A 22,967-nucleotide genomic window follows, 5' to 3' on the forward strand; every position below is an offset into this window, starting at 1 on the left:
AAGAGTAATGAGTTAATTGAGTCCATTAAAATGTAATTCTTCTAAGTATATCACTCTCAAGATGAACTTTGTGTTGTGATGTATGTTGTTATTCCTTGTAGATATTTTATGGAATATATGAGCATTCTCCTTTTAAAATAAACTGTCTATCTTAATAGCACAATATGGTATTTATCTTTGTCAATATGCTTTGTTGTTAAGTCCAAAATGCCAGCATATCCCTATGTCAGGTCTAGGTATGATAACATTGTGCTAACCTATAGAACTAGTACAACCTAGTTACACCTAGGGATTATATCAAGAATTTAGACTCAAATTATATATGGCGACCACACTAGCCTTTCCCAAGCCTATTCTCACAATGGTCTAGGCATAAGTAGCAGTGCCAAATTTTGTCTCCTGAATCGGTAGTGATTTTACCCATTCCACGTTATAGTATCACATTTAATACTTAGATGGCTACTTGGGCATGTTTTCATGTTCCTAAAGTTTGTTGGCTCACCAGAAAAGGACATGGGTGCCTTCCTAGGCAAGTTGAGGTAGTAGACAAGGTCAATTTGCCCACCCAAGTGGATCTTTCCCAAAAAATGACTATATTCGATTTTGTTGCTAGTGGAAATACATAACAGAATTTCCTAACTTCATTAGATGAACATGTAAATGAATGAAAACTGGAAGCATCTCCTCTATTGCAAATCTTTGTTTTCGGATGCTGACATCAAGTTCCACAAAGATATTCAGGGATTAGCCATGTACAATCAAAAGCCACCAAGACTCAAGTAAGAATTTATTATAATAGGGAGAACGAAAATTTATTATAGAAGAAGGCAAGAAGTAATGGAACTCAAGAGACAAATTAATTCCAACTGTAGACTATATTTCTCATGTATGAGCTTGAGCTCAATATTGTACATCATATGTATCCACCTATAGAGTATTGTTCTAAGGGTATGGCTCACAGGGAACCCAATTTAATTCAGCTCATAAGATTTTTGTCTGCCATACATAACAATAAGCATCAAACAATAGATATGAGGACAAAAAACTAGCCCAAACTTACTTTTGAGCAATTTGGTCCTAGACTAGCCCACATAAATTGGTAAGTCTCAATTCTAAAGCCTCCAAGAGTACTTCCTTTATCTAATAATATCTTATTTACTCTATTACAATAGTAGAAGAGGTATATACCAAAATAGTCCACACAAAAACCATATTTAGAATAAGAAAAAGGCATACACTCTTTCAAGTTCAAATTGGATCAATAAATTCCTTTCATGAACATCAATAGACTATTGTAACATTCCGAATTAAACCTGTTTTAGAAAGGATAAGGGGATTTTTTTAAAAAAAAATTCTTATCCCCTCCTTCTCCCCCAGCTGACGTCGCACTGGAGGGGAAGGAGGAAAGCCACGGAATGCAGCACGCTGGGGCCCATGTAGGTGCTGAGGCCATGCGTGCTGCCGTATAGGAGAGGGAGGATCCCCCTCCCCTCCTATTTAAACGAAGCGGTGAAGGTACAAAGGAAAGGACGAATGAGTGCTGCTGCCATTCCGAAATCGTGAGGGAGATAGAGACGCTGCCGCACTGCTGTTGCAAGAGGGGAGAGGTGGAGACATCGAGTATCGCCAAGCTATCATTGGCCTCCGCCATCGCAGGCTGCGACCACTTCGTCAGCACGCCGTCCAAATTTCCACTGTCTTTTTCCCTCCTTCCACACGTAGAAGCTCCTAGAAGCTTCTAAAAAGGAGCTTCATAAGCCCCCCTTTTTGTGCCTCTTGATACCCCCCACACACCCCTCGTGTTTAAACACATTAGCCCTTTTTCTTGGGCTTTATAAGCCCTTTTTCCCCCCAAAAAGAACTAAGGCCTTAAAGGTCTTATTACCCCCCGTGTGTAAATTCCCTTATCTCCCTTCCCTTTTGGCATATTGAAACTCCCCCCCCCCCCCTCGTGTTTAATTTTCCTTAGCCCCTTTCCTATGGGTTTTAGGTTTACCCTCCCTCCTTCTTTCGAGTTTGTCTTTAAAGACCCTTAGGCCCTTCCCCTCATTCTGAAAGGTATAGCCTTTAAAGGCTACTTTTTTTTTCCCTTGAAGTTCTCCCTTAAGATTCTATAGGGCCCATTTTCCCCAAGATAATTTTACCTTAGCCCTTTCCTTGGCCCATGCAAGAATACCCACTTGGAACTCTCCCGCTGTCGAAGGGATTTTCGAAAGCAAAGTCGCAACCACAGAGGACCTTGACTAATTTCAGGATGGAAGATCAATCAAGCGAATAAGAAAAATGAGAAAATGATGTCAAATAGTATTTATATTTCTGCCATGAAGTTTGCAAAATACAAGATGACTTCAAATCTGTTCCGTCCACTAATTTTAGGCCTCTTAATTTAATTCTGCTGCATTTGTAGATCCTTGACCTCAAATAATATGTGCAAAAATTCAGAATTCAAATATACAAAACTATTGTGATATTCTTGGATTCTGATGTCAATGATGTGAAGGAAATTGCCATCAGTGAGTTTACAAACAAGAGGTATGAACTGTAATAAAGTCTCTTTACTAATATCTCGAACTGTGGACCATCTTGTGTGGAAACTGTATTTATTCACCAAGAGCTCTTCAACCAGTTTGTAGAGGACATACATACGGTTGTTGAAAAGCTATTGATGATGATCGAAGCTCTCTGGCAATCTAACACCCTGTGGCTCCAGTAAATGCAGATCTTTGTAATACTACCAGTATCCTGGAGCTCTTTGGAACATCTATTCCCTTGGTCTCCTTCTTCACGCTCTCCTTCCAATGCTTTGCCATGGTCAGAATAAACTCTGTGTACTGGGGCAGAGACTTGCATGCAACGTAGCATTTAACATCTTTGACCAAGTGGTCTAGTACAGGCGATGGATTGCTGTAATCTCCTCCTTCAGATCCTGTGGCCACCTACAACGTTCCCTTACACAAATGCACACATCCGTGCGATTATTTCCCCAGCAGTCATATCATGTCATAAACATCCTCGTGCAGCCAATCAACACAAATTAAAGAAGAAGATTTGTGAGTAGATGTAGATGCTGATGTAGCTATACAACATGTCCACGAGGCTTACAGATCCAGGCCGAGGAGCAATAGCCAGTTCTCTGATTTGATAATCTATCCGTGTAGTCATGATGGCACGATGGCGCGTCGACCACCATAGCTAAGCCACCCATCGGCCATCTCTTCTGCTTCTGCATTTGGTAAGATGGTAGCAAGCAAGGCCCAATCTTCGTCAGCGAGCTGGAGGAGCAGGTCTTGTTGTAGTAGTCAAGCTTCTTTTTCCTTTGTTAGCAGGCCTGGAAGAAGGCTCCGATACAGCCACCCGAGGTGGTCTCCATTATCATGTTCCAGGCAACGGTGCATTCGGCATCGGAGGAAGAACATGCATAGAGATGATGGGTAGACAACTTACAAGCTCACACTACCTCAGAGGGAACTCCAACTCATAATCAAGAAGAAGGGATTTCGCTATTCTCTGCGCTTCATCTTCAATCCGTCATCTCGCTCACTTCTCTGATTTCGGCTCGTTGTCTTTTCGTCTTCTACAGCCGCTAATTCCCTCTCCTTCTTCGTGTTCTGCTCCATTGTCATCGCTTTAGCAGCTTCATTGAACTCCTTTGTTGGCTTCATCTTCAACTTCATCGTTCCCTTCTTTGTTGTAGTAGGCTGGTTCCTCCCGAAGACAAGGCCATAGCAAAAACTCCCTGACGATGCTTGGAGCACGCCTAGCAGCTTCTATGGCTATAAGGATTGCCTTGGAACGCGCTCTCCTCAGTCTGTGGAATGCGTGTCGCCTTCCTTCAATACGAAGGTCTCTGTCCATCCCCCTAAAAAAAACTTTTCCTGTCCAAAAAAAAAAACAACAACCTTCCCCCTCCGTGTTTTTCTAGCGTCATCAGCCTTCCTCCACAGTCGATCTTGCTTTTTCTTCCCCCAATCGTCTTTTTCCAGCGTCGTCCGCTTTCCTCCACAATCAATCTCCCTCCTCGTCATAATTAGCTCTTGAATCAGCTAATTATCCTTCCCATTCCGAGATTCCCTGCGCCCCATTCAGCGAAAAAAAAAAGAACACCCATGAGAAATATATTTTTCCCAAGCTCTTTTGCCGCTTGTCGATGTAACCTATTGTGTGCAGCATAGGCTCTCCAAAAGTTGCTTTTGAAAGACTATGAGCCTCTTCTTTTGCCCATTCTATAAATGCTTGTCTATTATTGACGAACAATTCTAACTTCTTCTCCAAAATTTCCACAAGTTTCATTTCCCTCTCTTTTTGTACCTCCTTCATCTTCTCTTGAGCTCTGACTGGATCATCTGTTCCTAAATCTAGAGATGCCATAGTTGCCATTGCCAGCTGGCCAATGTACTCCTCAAAGAGTTCGCTGCCAAACAGCATTCCAACACAGTTGTAGGGTCCAACATGCTTTCCTTGGAAAGAGAAGATTTTCCATATCTGTCATAAGTTTCTCTTTGTTGAGGATCACTCAATACTTGATATGCCTCTTCTAACAACTGAAAATTCGAAGCAGCTTGAGGATCATTTGGATTTTTGTCCAGATGCACCCTCCTTGCCTTGTCGTAGTAAGCCTTCTTGATAGCATCAGGGTTCGCATCAGGGCTTACACCTAGGATATCATAGAACTCGATCTCCTTCACCATATCCCCACTCGCAGACCAGAAAGGGCCACTGACACCATACTCCCATACAACATTAGAGCTTTGCAAAATAGTAGTTACCCAAGTCCACTATGATACAATGACACTCGCAATGAAGCCTGTCTTGATGCTCCTACCAGCTGTATTGAGCCATTCTGAGGTATACTGAACATCAAGCAAGCTCCCACATTTGGCATACATATCCACCAATGTACTTCAATTTGCATCTCTTGGAAATAATTTAGTACTTCCTCACAAAGCCCATAATCAGCATATCTTAAAATAAGTGTAGCCCATGAGATTGCATCTCAAGTTACCAATCTATCAAAAACTCCCTATTCTTCTACATCACATTTATCATACATGTCAACCAGAGCATTGTTGATTAATTCCTCTTGCTCCAAACCCTCTTCACTATATTTTCCGCATAGAATGAAAGAGCAAACATAACGACTAAGTATGTACAAAGTATCAAATCACACACACAACTTTTGGGTGGTTTTCACACCTCGAATGCGCAGCAATACGACATCCACCCCCTCTAATCCTGCGCATCCTCCAAATGGACCAACTACCCATGATCATTATCATCAAGATCCACAAACAGATCAATCTCTTCATTATGCATTTCTGGTATATCAACAAGATTATCTGTCATATCATCTGTCTCTTCTATTGGAGTTTCTTCTCGTTGCTCTTCTCTTGCAAATTCTTCCAATGCATAATCCTCATCATCTCTTTTCTTGAAAATCTTGATTCTTTTTCCTGCAATAGGCACTCTAAGCACTGTTCCATCCAATTCTGTCAGCTCATATGCTGCATTATCAAAGACATGTCTGACTATATACAGCCCAAACCATCTTTTCACCATCTTCCAAAAAATCTGCAATAACTTCCTCATTTTCCGCATGGTTCTAGTGTGGCTCTCATCCCAAAATAATTTCTGCCCCTTTCAAAGGAGTTGATACAAACAATCTGCTATGTGTGCAAAATGAGGTATCCAAATCATGTAAAACACACAAGCTCCAATGAATCTCTGTATCTCTGAAGTGATAGAACAATACTCCATAATCTTGCCTATAGAATCCACCTTCTTATCCACAGTCTTGTATTTCGTGTCAACCCTGGCTTCATTATGATCCTCTGCATTACTCAAATCTTGCTGTAAATCAGCAATTCTGCACTCTGGTGGCTGAATATCCTCAGCCTTTTGCTCTATGGACTGCATAGGAACAGCCCTAAACTCTGGATGCTGAAATATTTCAGCAGTAAACTCTGTTGGCTGAAAATTTTCAGCCCTCTGTGTCTCTATAAGCTGATCATAATCAGCTAGAAACTCTGTTTGTTGAATTTCTTCAGCACTCAACACTCTTTGCCGAGTTACCTCAACCTTTGACTCAATCTGTGACACAAAATCTGCAATTTCATGAAACATGTCCAGGGAGTGCACTAATACATTACTGTGACAACTCTGCATATCAGTTTTCAGCATATCTTCCATCTCTGTTATCGTATCTGCACAAATCACACTGTCATACATCCCATCTATGTGCTCATCATCCTCCAAAATTCCTGCATTTTTCAAAATTTTCTCCTTCCTGCATATATACTGCCTGGCAGCTCTAGGCAACCTAGAAGTCTTTTGATAGCTCATCGAACTGTTTGCTGGAATCCCAACAAAATCAGAGGAGAAAACACTGCTGCCAGGAGGCGAGAACTCCAATCTCCTCTACTCTGTACCACCATCGTCTCGTGAAACGGCGGTACCTAACGAAAACCCGAATCCCTCACAGTGGGCAAAGGTGCATCTCTGAGAGTATCCCTGTTTCTAACATGGTTCACACACACAGTCATAAACTGAACTGCTCTCATACCATCTTTACTACGAATCCGTGCATAAGCAGATCCATCATCCATGACCTTTGTTTCCATGCGCATCTCTGTGATGAATGGCTAACCAAGAATTATGGGATAAGAGCATGAATCCTGCACAAGGAAATGAAAATCCTCCTCTACATCACCAATAGAAACCCTGACACTAGGACAGGCAGCATACAAATCACTTGCAGTGTTATTGGTGGCTCTCATACGCCACCCATGCTCTACATCCATAGGCCATCTGTTACTCTCATAAACTCCACGAACTATGAGATTAATCTCTGAACCATGATCCACCAATGCAACATAAGGCACCTGTTTCTCTCCAATCTTTACCATCGTCTTTGTAGTTGCCCTAGCCCAATGGCTCCGCGAAAAGTGACTACGCGGTATCAAGACAGGCTCATCAATTTCAACATAATGCATAGGCTGAACCCTCTTCTCTATGTGCGGAAAAACAGAAGCATTTTCAACCATATCAAAACTCCCTGTGTATCAGTGGTAGACAATGCATGTCTTTTCCTCTTCAGGACCTCCTGAAATTGATCCTGAAACTCTCTTTTTGAGATGCCCAAAATCTTAGAAATAGTGAAAGTCACCTCACTGCCAAGTATCTTATCATTAAATATTTTCTTCATATCCGTAGATGTCTCAATATCCGACATCAATCTAAACCCTGGCTGCTTTCTCTCTCTAGGCTCTTGCCTCTTTTCTCTCTTTTGAGCATCTTCCATCTGTCGATCTGACCCTGGTCTTGAAGACGGTCCTGCAATAGGTGGAGTAACAAACTCACCCCCTCTAGTCTTCTTAGCTGCACTTGGATTTTCTTCATCCCTCTTATGCTTCTCCTCAACAAGTACATCTTCTCCCTGAGACTTAGCCAAATAAGCATAAATAGAGTACCTGTCAACAGGCGAATCCCAACCTGTCTCTGATCTGATGCTAGAGCCTGCACTAGTCAAAACAATTTGCTGAATTTTTCCCTTGTTTGCAGTCTCCATAGCATGAGTCCATAGTGCTGACTGAGTCTCTGATCCCTTCTCAATCTGGACTCCATATGCAGAAGCATCACCTCTAGCTGTCACATAAGAAGTACGCGCAGCCATATCATCCACTAACTTCTTCATTCCACCTTTACCAAAGTTGGTAGCAAGTGGAGCTCCTGTCTCAATCAACCAAATCTTACCATCTTGCCCCCAATATACCAAATTCTTCCGCCTTGCATCCTGAAAAGATTCACAATCCCTGCAATGCTGATGGTCCGTACTATTGCACCAAATACATCTCCGGACTCTCCTAGGTGCACTAGGAGCACTCCTAGGAGCAGTAGGAGCACTAGAAGTAGTAGGCGCAGTCGAAGCAAACTGCTCTTTCAACTTTCCCACCAACTCGGCTTTGACTGACTCCAGTGTCAAATCTGTTATGCCTTTGATTATGTCATCAAGAGAGGTAGGCACCGATGGAGTGGATGGTTTTGGAGCAAAAGGTGTAGGCATCGCTCGTGGAACAGGAGGAATAGGTGGAGTGGAAACAATAGGCACTAGCATAGGCCAAGAAACTGGTTGAGGAGGAGAAGAAATAACAGGGATAGAAGCAGGCATAGGAGCAGATGATGGTTTAGGTGTCATGGAACCATTTTGTAGGCGAGTCTTCCATATCCTTCTCTTAGTCAAAGTCGAGACTGCATCATGAGCATCCTGCCAATCCGTTTTAAGACCCATAGGCTTCGTGCGATCCTCAAGAAGCTCACCCAATTCTTCTTGAAGAGCAGGATTTGTAGCTTGCAAGAAAAGCTCAACTTTTTCAACATCCAATGCTCTTTGTTCAATGGCATCAAGCTGACTATACCTCTCCTCAAATTCTCGAATCAACTCTGAAGCAGCTAGACCTTTGTTTGGCATATAGACCCACTCTCGGAATGACCGCCGAGTAGCCATACCAAAGTCCTCAAGGAAATATTCTTCTTTCAAGGCCTTCTTAAAATCTTGCCAATGTGTATTTTGAATAAAAAGATCAGTCACTTTTGCCCTCAAAGCGGGTGTGACAAGACGAAGGAAATACTTAAGTCCAGCTGGAACTCCAAAAAACCCCATCTTGATCTCATATGTCTTCAAATATGCTGAAACATTTCGGCCGTCAAATAGCTTCTTCTCATTCTCAACTGCTTCAATAGCCTTAGTCGCGTTGTTTGCATTCTCCTGCTCCGAATAGAGTTGCCTTTGCTGAGACAACTGCTGTTGATGCAATTGTTGCTGCTGCTGCATATACAATTGTGTCTGCTGATTTTGGAGTTGCATATACATGGACATATTCTGCAAAATCTGCTTTAGATCCTCTGTTGAAGTACTTGACGCAATAGTCATTGATGGAGCTGAAGTAGACACAGCTGGAATTGTAGAAGAGGCTGAAGTATCTCCCATCCTGAAATTTCTGCGACGCTTTCACGTCGGGTTCACCAAAGATGTCGAAGGGATTTTCGAAAGCAAAGTTGCAACCAGAGAGGACCTTGACTAATTTCAGGATGGAAGATCAATCAGGCGAATAAGAAAAATGAGAAAATGATGTCAAATAGTATTTATATTTCTGCCATAAAGTTTGCAAAATACAAGATGACTTCAAATCTGTTCAGTCCACTGATTTTAGGCCTCTTAATTTAATTCTGCTGCATTTGTAGATCCTTGACCTCAAATAATATGTGCAGAAATTCAGAATTCAAATATACAACACTATTGTGATCTTCTTGGATTCTGATGTCAATGATGTGAAGGAAATTGCCATCAGTGAGTTTACAAACAAGAGGTATGAACTGTAATAAAGTCTCTTTACTAATATCTCGAACTGTGGACCATCTTGTGTGGAAACTGTATTTATTCACCAAGAGCTCTTCAACCAGTTTGTAGAGGACATACATACGGTTGTTGAAAAGCTATTGATGATGATCGAAGCTCTCTGGCAATCTAACACCCTGTGGCTCCAGTAAATGCAGATCTTTGTAATACTACCAGTATCCTGGAGCTCTTTTGAATGTCTATTCCCTTGGTCTCCTTCTTCACGCTCTCCTTCCAATGCTTTGCCATGGTCGGAATAAACTCTGTGTACTGGGGTAGAGACTTGCATGCAACGTAGCATTTAACATCTTTGACCAAGTGGTCTAGTACAGGCGATGGATTGCTGTAATCTCCTCCTTCAGATCCTGTGGCCACCTACAACGTTCCCTTACACAAATGCACACATCCGTGCGATTCTTTCCCCAGCAGTCATATCATGTCATAAACATCCTCGTGCAGTCAATCAACACAAATTAAAGAAGAAGATTTGTGAGTAGATGTAGATGCTGATGTAGCTATATAACATGTCCACGAGGCTTACAGATCCAGGCCGAGGAGCAATAGCCAGTTCTCTGATTTGATAATCTATCCGTGTAGTCATGCTGGCACGATGGCGCGTTGACCACCGTAGCTGAGCCACCCATCGGCCGTCTCTTCTGCTTCTGCATTTGGTAAGATGGTAGCAAGCAAGGCCCAATCTTCGTCAGCGAGCTGGAGGAGCAGGTCTTGTTGTAGTAGTCAAGCTTCTTTTTCCTTTGTTAGCAGGCCTGGAAGAAGGCTCCGATACAGCCACCCAAGGTGGTCTCCATTATCATGTTCCAGGCAACGGTGCATTCGGCATCGGAGGAAGAACATGCACAGAGACGGTGGGTAGACAACTTACAAGCTCACACTACCTCAGAGGGAACTCCAACTCATAATCAAGAAGAAGGGATTTCGCTATTCTCTACACTTCGTCTTCAATCCGTCATCTCGCTCACTTCTCTGATTTCGGCTCGTTGTCTTTTCGTCTTCTACAGCCGCTAATTCCCTCTCCTTCTTCGTCTTCTGCTCCATTGTCATCGCTTTAGCAGCTTCATTGAACTCCTTTGTTGGCTTCATCTTCAACTTCATCGTTCCCTTCTTTGTTGCACTAGGTTGGTTCCTCCCGAAGACAAGGCCATAGGAAAAACTCCCTGATGACGCTTGGAGCACGCCTGGCAGCTTCTATGGGTACAAGGATTGCCTTGGAACGCGCTCTCCTCAGTCTGTGGAATGCGTGTCGCCTTCCTTCAATACGAAGGTCTCTGTCCATCCCCCTAAAAAAAACTTTTCCTATCCAAAAAAACAAACAACAACCTTCCCCCTCTGTGTTTTTCTAGCGTCATCAGCCTTCCTCCACAGTCGATCCTGCTTTTTCTTCCCCCAATCGTCTTTTTCCAGCGTCGTCCGCCTTCCTCCACAATCGATCTCCCTCCTCTTCATAATTAGCTCTTGAATCAGCTAATTATCCTTCCCATTCCGAGATTTCCTGCGCACCATTCAGCGAAAAGAAAAAAAGAACACCCATGAGAAATATATTTTTCCCAAGCTCTTTTGCCGCTTGTCGATGTAACCTATTGTGTGCAGCATAGGCTCTCCAAAAGCTACTTCTGAAAGACGATGAGCCTCTTCTTTTGCCCATTCTATAAATGCTTGTCTATTATTGACGAACAATTCTAACTTCTTTTCCAAAATTTCCACAAGTTTCATTTCCCTCTCTTTTTGTACCTCCTTCATCTTCTCTCGAGCTCTGACTGGATCGTCTGTTCCTAAATCTAGAGATGCCATAGTTGCCATTGCCAGCTGACCAATGTACTCCTCAAAGAGTTCGCTGCCAAACAGCATTCCAACACAGCTATAGGGTCCAACATGATTTCCTTGGAAAGAGAAGATTTTCCATATCTGTCATAAGTTTCTCTTTGTTGAGGATCACTCAATACTTGATATACCTCTCCTAAGAACTGAAAATTCGAAGCAGCTTGAGGATCATTTGGATTTTTGTCCGGATGCACCCTCCTTGCCTTGTCGTAGTAAGCATTCTTGATAGCAGCAGGGCTCGCATCAGGGCTTACACCTAGGATATCATAGAACTCGGTCTCCTTCACCATATCCCCACTCGCAGACCAGAAAGGGCCACTGACACCATACTCCCATACAACATTAGAGCTTTGCAAAATAGTAGTTGCCCAAGTCCACTGTGATACAATGACACTCGCAATCAAGCCTGTCTTGATGCTCCTACCAGCTATATTGAACCATTCTGAGGTGTACTGAACATCAAGCAAGCTCCCACATTTGGCATACATATCCACCAATGTACTTCAATTTGCATCTCTTGGAAATAATTTAGTACTTCCTCACAAAGCCCATAATCAGCATATCTCAAAATAAGTGTAGCCCATGAGATTGCATCTCAAGTTACCAATCTATCAAAAACTCCATGTTCGTCTACATCACATTTAGCATACATGTCAACTAGAGCATTGTTGATTAATTCCTCTTGCTCCAAACCCTCTTCACTATATTTTCCGCATAGAATGAAAGAGCAAACATAACAACTAAGTATGTACAAAGTATCAAATCACACACACAACTTTTGGGTGGTTTTCACACGTCGAATGCGTAGCAATACGACACGGCACCTTGTTTCTTTTCCCACACGTAAAAGAAAGTGGAATGTTGAGGGTCGTTGACACCTTCCTTTTCCACTCAAAAGCCTCGTAAGGGATTCCACACCTTTTCATTCCTCATTTGTGCAAGTCATTACAAGGCCATTAAGCCCCTCCCATGGCTTTAATGGGTCTTATCCACAAAATATTTTGAAACACCCCTTCTTTCGAAATCCCTACTTCAAGGAGGGAGCCTTGTAAAACTACTTTCGACGGACAGTGCAAGGGAGCGACGGTGGAATTCCAAAGAGGAGTTGTAAAGCTGCTTCCACGTCTGAAAGACTACAATTGCAATGCCTCCTAAGAAAGTCCAAGGCGCAGCCGCGGGAGGGCCATCTCCGGACATCCACGTGGATATCTCACCCCAAGCCTAGGTCTTCCTTCCTAATTTTTATTTGGTAATTGTTGTAATTCAATCATGCAAGGTTAATTGTTAGCAATAGGATATATTTTTGTCCTAGATGCTCACAACGAAGGAACTTAGTTATCAATACTTTTAAATGAAACATGCAAATTAAAGAAAGCATAAATGCATTTCTAGAAAATAGCTTTATGCATTGAAATGAATTATAAACTAGATTATTATCCATTAAAATAGTATACTTCGTTTAAGCCTAGATGTATAAACTACGTATCGCACTATTAACCCATATCCTCTTCGCAATGAATCATCATGGAAAGTGCAAGCATGAAATGATTCTTACGATGCATAAACTCTAGGAAAATATCGTTTGTCAACTGCATAAATTATCAAGGTTGCTTGCTTAGCATGAATTTTGTTCGCAAAGTATAGGAAGATTAGTTGGAATTAACCTAACCTATGCCTGGCCTTAATCGATAAGTTAAGGTTGAAAAATTCATTTACGCATACACAACGAGTCATGTGGAAATGATCACGTAATTATTTTCTAGATTTAACCAAATTGGTATGAACCTAAAATACCTAAACCGTGGAGTACTCAATTAGAAAGAGTTGAATTCCAAGAAATTCACTAGGAAATTAACACGTGACCTAATCGTTACATATCGCTAAAACTGAAACTCCTATACCTTAAATACTTACCCACATTCACTAAATGTAGGGGAGAGTGAAATGAAATGGGAAAGTGAGCTAGGGTTTGTCCCTAAGAATCTTACAAGATGAAACTTGGAAACCCTAGGTCTAACGACATTAGCCTAGTAACCTGAAATAGATTGTTTTGTGACTCCATTGTCTCACAGTTCGATGCAACACTTGCGCAACAAGTGCGGAGTCATACGATCTTGTGATTGGATCACAAGGGAATTGCCAAATTCTCGCAACGAGGATGGCAAGTCCTTACGCAAGTTTTCTTGCAAGAAGATGAATAATCATCCTAAATTAGTATCTTTCTTGAGTAAAGAAGATTGATTGGAAACTAAAGACCAACCGATAAATTGAAATAACCAATGAACTTAAGGTTTGACCAAGTCGAGTTAATAGGGTATGCCCTAACCCAGGATATAGGGGATCTTGCCTAAGTGCAAGTCATCCCGGATTGAGTGCTGGACGCATTCGAAAGGAAGGATTCATTCCTTAGCAGTTTGCCAACAAAAACGATCAATGGAAATGTTTGTGCTTGCTACAGATTCTAAAGCACTATTTTGCTTTGTTTGATCAATGAGTTAAAAGATAAATGGATATCTATACTTCAGGTTAAAGGCATGAAGGAAGAGGTAGCTTCAATTACCCCGACTGCCTGCCTAACCCTAACCAAGGGGGTTGTTAACCGCGCCGGGCAAGTGGACCGAACCCACCGTGAGAGGTCTCTCCGTTGAGCGCTACTTGGAGCAGGAGGACGCTTGGGTGCCAGGGGGGCTGTGGCTGTAAATCCCTTGCCTTCCGAGCCCTGCACAAGAGGCTAACGTGACAGGGGATTGGATCTCGAGGCCCGCATACTAGTCTACGGGCGGAAACTTGGATTAATGATCCTTGTGGATTGCTAGATACCCTTTGGGCAGATTGTGGATAAGCCTATAGGCTGGACTCTTTGTATTTCAAAGATAAATAAGACAACCTGTTAATAAGGAGCTTGTCTGATATTGTTTTTCTATGTCAAGTGATAAGATTACGTGAAGGAACCAGTGCCTAATGGGTTAATTAAAGAAGCTGGTTGTTACATGTCCAACTAATGTATTAGGTAATTAAATAACTAAAACAACTCGAGGAAAGTGCGGAGGATGGGCCATAGGTCTGTCCTATGGATGGGTGGTCCTGGTCGGCGGGGAACTTTTCTCAAATCATGATGGATAGCAGGAAGATCGTCAAAGAACACGAACAACAAAAGCGTTGACCTAGAGTTATGATTAAACCCGATTTACGTTGTTTTAATGGAACGGAATGGGACTATGCCTTATGGCAGAGAGGTTGAGATTTGCATCCCTCTCGTTTTCCATTCTCCTTGAACCAAGTGCAGCGTGAATCCGCTTCAGACTTGGCGTTTCTACGTAAAGTAGTTCGCTTGGGTTTGACGCTAGTTGCCGTTAGAAAATGACCAATAAGGAAAATCCTAATTTAGGTTGATCCTAAGTCGGAACGGCCAGAATACTTCCGCTACGTGGTAGACGCGGAAAGCCCTAGATCGTAAACCCCGTAACATTCTATGGGAGTGCCGGGCGGAGCTTTATAGACATCCTTTCCAATGGACTGCTAAGACGTGTCCTGAAGATATAAGTGGACACGTTACAACTATCTATTTTCTCTTAATGGATCAACTCTACCCTCCTTCAAATTCAAACTAGATAAGTGAATTCCCGACACTTATAGCAGGTGGACACGTTACAACTATCTATTTTCTCTTAATGGATCAACTCTACCCTCCTTCAAATTCAAACTAGATAAGTGAATTCCCAACACTAATAGCAGTAGACTATGTGTTTTCTCAATACCAATGAGTCCATAATCCCAGAGATCTCTAATCAGTTCTCTTCATGCACTCCAAAACAATCATATAGTCTTATGTTTAATGTCTTCAATTTTTTCCTAAGGTTGTAGTAACACACTATATTTTTTCATTTGCAACATAGACCAATTTAAGAGCAATTAAGAAGCACTTGAAAAACATGGCACAAATCATGGATATCGTCCTTGAGAGTTCTACACTGATTAGTCACTTCAAAATTTGATCCAAGGTCCATAAATTAACAACTTGCTTGCCCAAGAACTAGCTCTTGACAATACCATTAACATTGAGGCATAAATCTAGTTCTAGCTTCATGACAAATAATCTTAAATAGTGTGAATTTAGCACACATATAAGGAAAGTAATCCTGTAGGCACTAGATAAGAGACACTTACTACCAAACTTCTTGTAAGTTTCAACTACTAGACACATAACCACATCAGAATGTGATGTCCATCTCCATCTCTACCAATCCTCATGACCCTTTTGTGCTCACATCATACCTCTCCCTCTATAGCTGTGCTTGTAGTCTGTGCAAAGATTAAAAAGCTTCTACTTCTCAATGGCATATTACAAAGATTTTGTCACATCTTGTATTTGCTTTGATCAAGTTTATTTTTTGCAAAAAATACTTATGCTAGTGATTGCCATGCATAAAAGCAAATAAAAAGGCTAGAGAATAAGATTCACTTTTAAAAGAGCTATGCTTTAATCCTTAGTCGTAAAAAATCATACACTTCCATTCACATGATGTTTATGTCCATGAGATCAAAAACTCACTTATTTGATTGTCCCAGCTCATTTTCCAAAATCAAAGCATTTCCATCAAATATGATCCCTAAGCCTGGTTGAATGATAACTGAGTATCAAACATCCATGCTCTATCTCTTGGATGACCACCACATTTTACAATACCTTTGTGCTATGGAGTCTAGCTTAGTGACCATGCACGTCTCTAAGTTTGATTTATCAATTCCTCAAATTTTTTAGTCTATGAGTATCAATCAAACTCTAATTACTCATTTATATGTTAACTTGGAGCCAACATAACGTATTTTATAGCTAATACAAAAAATTCTACCATAATGCCCTTTTTAAAAAAAATTCTAATAGTTATGCCCTTTCCACTTCTTGCACTTATAGCTTGAGGGCATGAGAATAACATTTATCACAAGCCTATCCAAAAGGCACCATATGAAAGCCAATATGAACCCTTGTGAAGAAAAAGGTGGGTGTGAAAAAATAAAAACTTACCCAAAGAAGAGGAAGAGCAAAGTCTACGATGAGAAAACACGAGGTTGAATGAAGGGGGAGCTCTAGGAGGAGGCCATCATAGAAATTTAAAAAGGGGGAGAAAAAAGGGCCTACACATGGATCAAGAAGAAGAGAAGTGCCATAAATCTGCATGCTAGAAGAAGAAAAGTGCCAACCTACTAAAGAACAAGGAGGAAGAAATAGATAGAGCTTGGCAGAGATGGATGTGAGCTTGTAACTTTGAAGAAAAGGGTGATCAACATAAACCTTTGAAGTAAAATAAGGATTGCTTTTCTAAAGTGATAGGAGATAAGAATAGCATATGAATATTGAAAAATAAATAGCAAAAGTATCATATTATGAATATTGAAAAATTAATATCAAAAGTATCATATTATGAATATTGAAAAATCAATATCAAAAGTATCATATGTAGTGGCTCTAGATACATTTACATATGGGATTCATCAGCCATTCGATGTGGCGATGGACCACATGCTACTTTTGCATTGGAAAAGGCCCATGGTGAATATATAATGAGAAGATGCCATCGATGGCATGATGCGTCCTACCTCTGCATTATAATGGGCCCATTTGGACTTCCAATTGCATTTGGATCTCACTCTACAAGACATTACAAGTCTTGTATGTAGTTGCCTTAGTGCTCCTTTTATAAGCTTTGTAAAAATCCCCATGTAATGTATGGCACTATAGCCTTTTGTACACTTTCTGAAGCCTCTGGATATCCACCATGTTTTTTGTGCCCACACTTAGCCTTGTTTGCGACAATATCTAGATAATTACCATGTTTGTGGTGTGCCCACACTTTGGAAGTGGTTGTTCACTAAAGCCTCTACACACTTTAAGCCTTTTAAGTTGTGATTGAGGAGGGGTTTCAAGAGTTTTGCAATCACACCTGTTTGTATGTCTCTTTGTATATGGAGTAGTTTGCAAGAGATATGCAAGCAATCTAGGAAGAGATGCCTAAATCCCATAGGTATAGTGGAGAAAAGGGAAACCATCATGAGCCTATAAAGTATTGTACTTTCTAATCATTTTAATGAATGTTGTTTTCCTTTGTCCTTTTAGTTAAGTGTCACTGTCATTGTCCATATAAACAAGATTGTGTTTATGTGTCCAAGTATTTAATCTTGGAACCTAATTCACTTGTGTGATAGTCATTATTCCTGTCTATGTCTTCATGAGTTTAGTCTTTGTCTTTCAACCTCCATAGCCATGCTCTAGATCTATGTTTATCAATATTAAATCCACATTTAATTAATCTCATTTTCTTCTTTAAGAACTCTTTTTTATGCCTTCATTGGTTTTACTCCAATTTATTGAGCTATATGTTTAGCTATAGATCTCCTCATTTCATTGAAATCTCACACTATAACTATCTTAGCCCATGTGCATAAGCATTGTACTAATAAATTAAGTGTACAATATAAATAAAAATGACATATGAATACTATTTAGGTTAGGTAGATTAAAACATCCAAAACCAAATGTAACATATATAATATAGATTCTATCATTGTATATAAGAGTAGGATCTTAAGCAACATGCACACGTATACCAACCTTAGATAGGTATAGCACCAAGCCCAAAAGACATTTTTTACAAGACTTTTAGTATTACTTTAATAATTTTATTATTAAAGAGAGATTCATCTCAAGGCACACCATTACTTTAGAAAACAATCTCACCATTGCATAGTTCAAATAACATGTGATAATTAACTTCAATGACATAGAAGACCATTAACCACAATCAACAATAAGGTTTGTTTTAAAACATTTCTTAATGGGATAAGTTAATTCTATGAAAATGCTAGGGAGGATCTTTTACGTAGGAAAGGAAACATCCAAATGGTAGTACTAACACAAATGAATTATACACTTGATCCCTTATCTTGATAACATAGTGGTCCTCCTCTTGAGTCTTCCTCATAAGAACATGAAACTCATTAATGTTGCCCATGTTTTATCTCCCTCTAAACAAATGAAAGCATACATGAGAATTATTGGATAAGGCAATGAGATTCTTGAATGTGTCAAAAATTTATTTGGTAGAAGATGAAGAGATTAGTGAATGAATTAATGGTGTTTTTGAGAGAATAAAGTAAGCATTAGAGAAGCTAATGAGATGTTGCTAGAAAAACAATTTTTTTTAAATTAAAAATTAAATTCTTCATTAATCCTCTACTATGGCTTTTCACAATTGATTTTATTTGATAATCAATGTCAATTTAGTATTTCATTACTTAGTTTTATGTATTGTTTATTCAACCATTCATGATTGTCTTTGGTAATTGCTCTTTAACCCTTCATCGTATTCATCATTTAAATAATCCATTAATGCATTAGTATCATGACTCATTAGCCTTGGAATATTTTAAAAGAATTAAATTTTCACTACATCCAATAGTGCCACATTTATCGCAAAATGGCATACAAATCCTACACATTCAATGGGTGGGGTCTCACATTAGCATTATGAAAAGAGCTTTCATTCAAGCCACAAATCCATAAAGGATAAGAAGAAAGCAAGAAGGAAGTTGAAGAATAATAAACACTAAATGTCACTATAGCGATTTGCTTTTAGGCTCTAAGCATTATAATCGACTCCTTACTTTGAGCAAAGCATCACCAAACTAAAGATGCTTAAGTGAGTCATCATTAAGGTAAGACTCTTCTTTGGATTGTAATCCCAACCATCAACATTATGGGCTCATAAAAGCTTACAAAAATATTGACATTTGAGGTTTGGATCAAGCCTTTATAACACAATACATGAAGGCCCCAAACTCATTAAGAGTAATCAAAATCATTTTACAAGGAACTTTGAACACTTTCCTATAACATAAAAAAAGAGAAGTTTTCTAGATACTTATCAAAGTGTCTAGAAAAAGTCTCAACTAGTAAAAGTGGAATACTTTACAAGTTAGTAATATAGTAAACTATTCTTATATAGAAACTCCAAAAGTTTCTATATAGTAAAATTTTCCTACATAAGAAAACTAGTTAGAACCAATAATACAATAAAATTTTGCTATATAAGAAAACTAGTTAGAATCACCAATATAGTAAAATATTTTCATATATTATATGATAAAAGTTAATTAATAATTTACTATATGTTACCAAATAAAAATTAATTAGTAAAATTGAGTTTATATTTTTAAGACAACTAAATAGCATAAATATGAAGTCCTAAATAGTGGCTCTAAGAATACAACAGTATGAGATCCATCAAGTTCTCACAATATCAAAACCTATTACTAAATCCATGCATAAAACATGGATCAACACTCCAATATTTCATAAGATCCAAACAACTAGTAGACCTAGCCACTCAAGATTGCTATTCATTGAAGATCCCCAAAGGAAAAAACTACATGAACCAACCAATAGATAAGGAAAGTTTTCATCTATCCCTCCAAAAGCTCATGGGTAGTTAAGCCCCTTTTAGTCAAAAGAGAGAGGGAAAATAATAATTCTATATGGACTACAAGCTACTCAATAAAGTGACAATCAAGGATGTGCATCCTCTACCTATGATAGATGATCTCTTTGATCAACTTGGGTAGCCAACATATATTTTATTCATTGGCATGGCTTCCACCTATTGGTAGATACCTTTAAAGCCCTTTGGATTAGCTAATGCCGTTTCGATGAACTTTGAGCACTTTTCAATGTATAGGCAACACAATTTTCCAAGACTTACTCAAAAAGAAAGTCTTAAGTATTTACCTTTATGTCAAATTCAAACCAAGACTTATGGTGAGCATCTTTATGTGCTTTGGGGGGTTCTCCATCATCTTTAAGAAAATAATCTGTCAATCCAATTCAAAAAATATAAGTAGGCCAAAACATCATCAAAATTTTTAGGCTATATAATTTTTAATACAGGAGTCTAAATAGATCTAAAAAAGTACTAGCAATCCAAGAGTATCCCATGCATGCAAGTCAAGCAGATACAAAAATTTCTTGGACTAGTTTTAAGTGCCACAACTCATGTCACCACCATCACAAACCCTTTAAAGACCTTGCTAGAAAAAGGAAACAAATATAAATGGAGAGAAGAGTGCCACACAACATTTGTAAAAGAGTGGGGATAGATGGGTAGGACATGAGGCTAGCACAGGAATACTCAGTTACACTAATGGGGTATTTAAGGTATTGAGAGACCGAATTAGGGTATCAATTATCAATAATCAAGTCTCTTTTTATCCTTTCTTTCAACTTCCATGGCTTCCCTTCTCTTTCTCTCCCTTCTCTTGTCTTTCTCTCTCTTCTTCTCCCTCTTTCTCTCTCCCCTCTATAGTCTCTCCCTTCTCTCCTTCTCTCTCCTACGTATCCTTCATTATATCAGAGCTTCCGTCCTTCGTCCCTTCCTCCTTCTCTTTCCTCATATCTAGTTACATTTTACAAAATAAAAACCTAGTTCAAATAGGTATAGTTGAGAGAGGAGCTATAAGAGTAGTGATGGAGTACCATAGGGTATTCGCAGCCTTTCTTGGAGATCTCACAAAAGCCATGGCCAAGTTGGAGGTACTCAGCTCAAATTTAGCAGCTCATCATCAACTTTGAGGCAAACTTTTAGGGGTTCTTGGTTGAAGAGAACTCATAGGATTGGGAGAGAGTTTTGGTTGTTGTGTTGGGGGTAAAGGCACATGTTTGCTAGTCACCCATATATTAGTTACATTGACAGTATCCACATACATGCACACCTATATATTAGAAGTGGCGGGTGCCCATACTTTTAACTTCATTCTTTATTCTTTCAGTGAAATTTGAATAAAGGGAAAGCCGATCACACATTGTGAGTATTGGAGTTCCCACATTATGTGTGTGTTTCTCTGTTGCTCTTGCTTCTTCCACCGTAGCTCTTGCTTTTGGTCCTTGTTTCCACTTTAGGGTACACTCCCTTGATTTGGTATGAGAACAAGATTGTGGAGTTGGACCCCACCTTCCCACAGCTCACATTTGAGTACCTACAACAATAGAGGTTTCATGGCAACTATGGCTTCATTCCAATACTATATGTGTTTACCCTCCCCGCTCTCAGACTTGTCTGGCATTGCTTCATGCCATTGTTGAGGTACTTTAAAGCTTCTTGAGCATCTATGTGACCAACCAACATAGTAGCAACTCATTGAGTTCTCAAGTTCTTGGCGCCTAATCATTGGATAGCATAAGAGCATTCTTCAATTGCTTTGGTTGATATTTGGGCTACTTGAACTCTTTGTCTTCACTCCAAGGATTTTTTGGAGTTTGCATTGCCCCTCCCTTGTGCCCTCCCTACTTTTCAGCATATGCCACGACCTACTTCAGCCAATGTGAGTTGAGAAATTTGTGCCTACCGTTCAGCCGATCCTCCAAGTTATATAAATTGCAACTCCTACTTATCACTTACAACTTGTGAAACCTTTTAGCATTGGTTAGTACTCTTGGGCATTGAGTCTTAGGCTTCCGGCATTATATGCATTAACTTTGAGCTCTTGTATTTCAATACACTGTTGTATACAACAGTTACCTTGTTGAAACCTATCAAAGGAACTACACTTCTCCGTGTTTGGAGCTTATCTGATAATGTCATTTGCTGCCCACATACAATTGCCTTGATGATAGGATATTATGATAAAGTTGTGCCATTATTTTGGCTTGCTTTTGGGGCTGATCTAAGTCCACATTTGGCTTAGTCTTACACAAATATCATTTTTGAAAGCAAGGGAATATGCTAGTTACTCATAGGGACAACCACTAATTCATGTCAGAAGATTTATTGATGGTTATTGTTGAAATGGCTTTGATGTTGGATGCTATGACAAAGCTTGGATATGCTTTTAGCTTCATGTTGGACTGACATATGTCAATTTGTGCAGAGATTTCTACTATTGGTCATTGCTTGGATATGCTTTGAGCTTCATGCTTTGGGCTGACGTATGTCAATTTTTGTAGAGATTTCTACTGTTGGTCATTTCTTCTAGCCTTATTTCGATAGCTTTATGTATTGAAGCACTTATGCCATTTGGGGATTAATTACATTGGATGCCATTGCTCCCACATGTTGACTATGCTATGGCAGAAATTTGAGCTTCATATTTGGGCTACATTTCCACTTTCGAAGCTAGAATACATTGCCTTGGATGTCATAGGGGCTATCACTTCCTGCATGGGTTATGCTTTAATGCTACATTGGTTTACACCTACGAGCTTGATATTACCTTGAGGTCTAAGCTCCTATCACATGCTACATGATCTTGGATATATGGATGCTTTCCCCATGATGTTTTGAGCTTTGTTTGCTCGTCTGGCATTGAACTTTTGTTCCAATGGCAGATGCTACCTTACACATTCTTAAGCGTTTTTCAAAAAATGTAAAACCCTTAAATAAAATGTAGTTAGGTTTGATTTTTTCTAGCTTAGTTTCTTATATGACTTATTGCTTTGATGTTTTGTGATTAGATTTCTTGTGTTTGTTTAGCTTAGTTGGATTTCTGAAAATGTAAAACCCCTAGTCAAGGTTTGATTTTTGCTAGCTTAGTTGTTTGCTTGACTAATTGCTTTGATGTTTGTTTAGGCTGGGATTTGTTTTGGTCACTTTTTTTGATTTGTTGAGTGTGAAAATTGATTGCCTTGGTCAAGCTTGGTATTTTTTTGGATAGGTTGACGCTAGAGTTTGCTATTAGTTGCCGAACATTG

At 39.7% G+C, this 22,967-nt stretch overlaps 2 pseudogenes; both read right to left on the reverse strand.

Annotated features, from left to right (window-relative positions):
• Positions 1 to 4,039: 4,039 nt before the first annotated feature.
• Positions 4,040 to 4,688, reverse strand: LOC148038264 (chaperone protein dnaJ 10 pseudogene; annotated as a pseudogene).
• Positions 4,689 to 10,877: 6,189 nt separating this feature from the next.
• LOC148038265 (chaperone protein dnaJ 10 pseudogene) lies at positions 10,878 to 11,520 on the reverse strand (annotated as a pseudogene).
• Between the last annotated feature and the right edge of the window lie 11,447 nt (positions 11,521 to 22,967).

The sequence above is a fragment of the Lygodium microphyllum genome, chromosome 3, assembly GCF_053477565.2.
Source record: "Lygodium microphyllum isolate KBCC chromosome 3, Lygodium_microphyllum_v1.1.10, whole genome shotgun sequence".
Classification (NCBI taxonomy): Eukaryota; Viridiplantae; Streptophyta; class Polypodiopsida; order Schizaeales; family Lygodiaceae; genus Lygodium; species Lygodium microphyllum.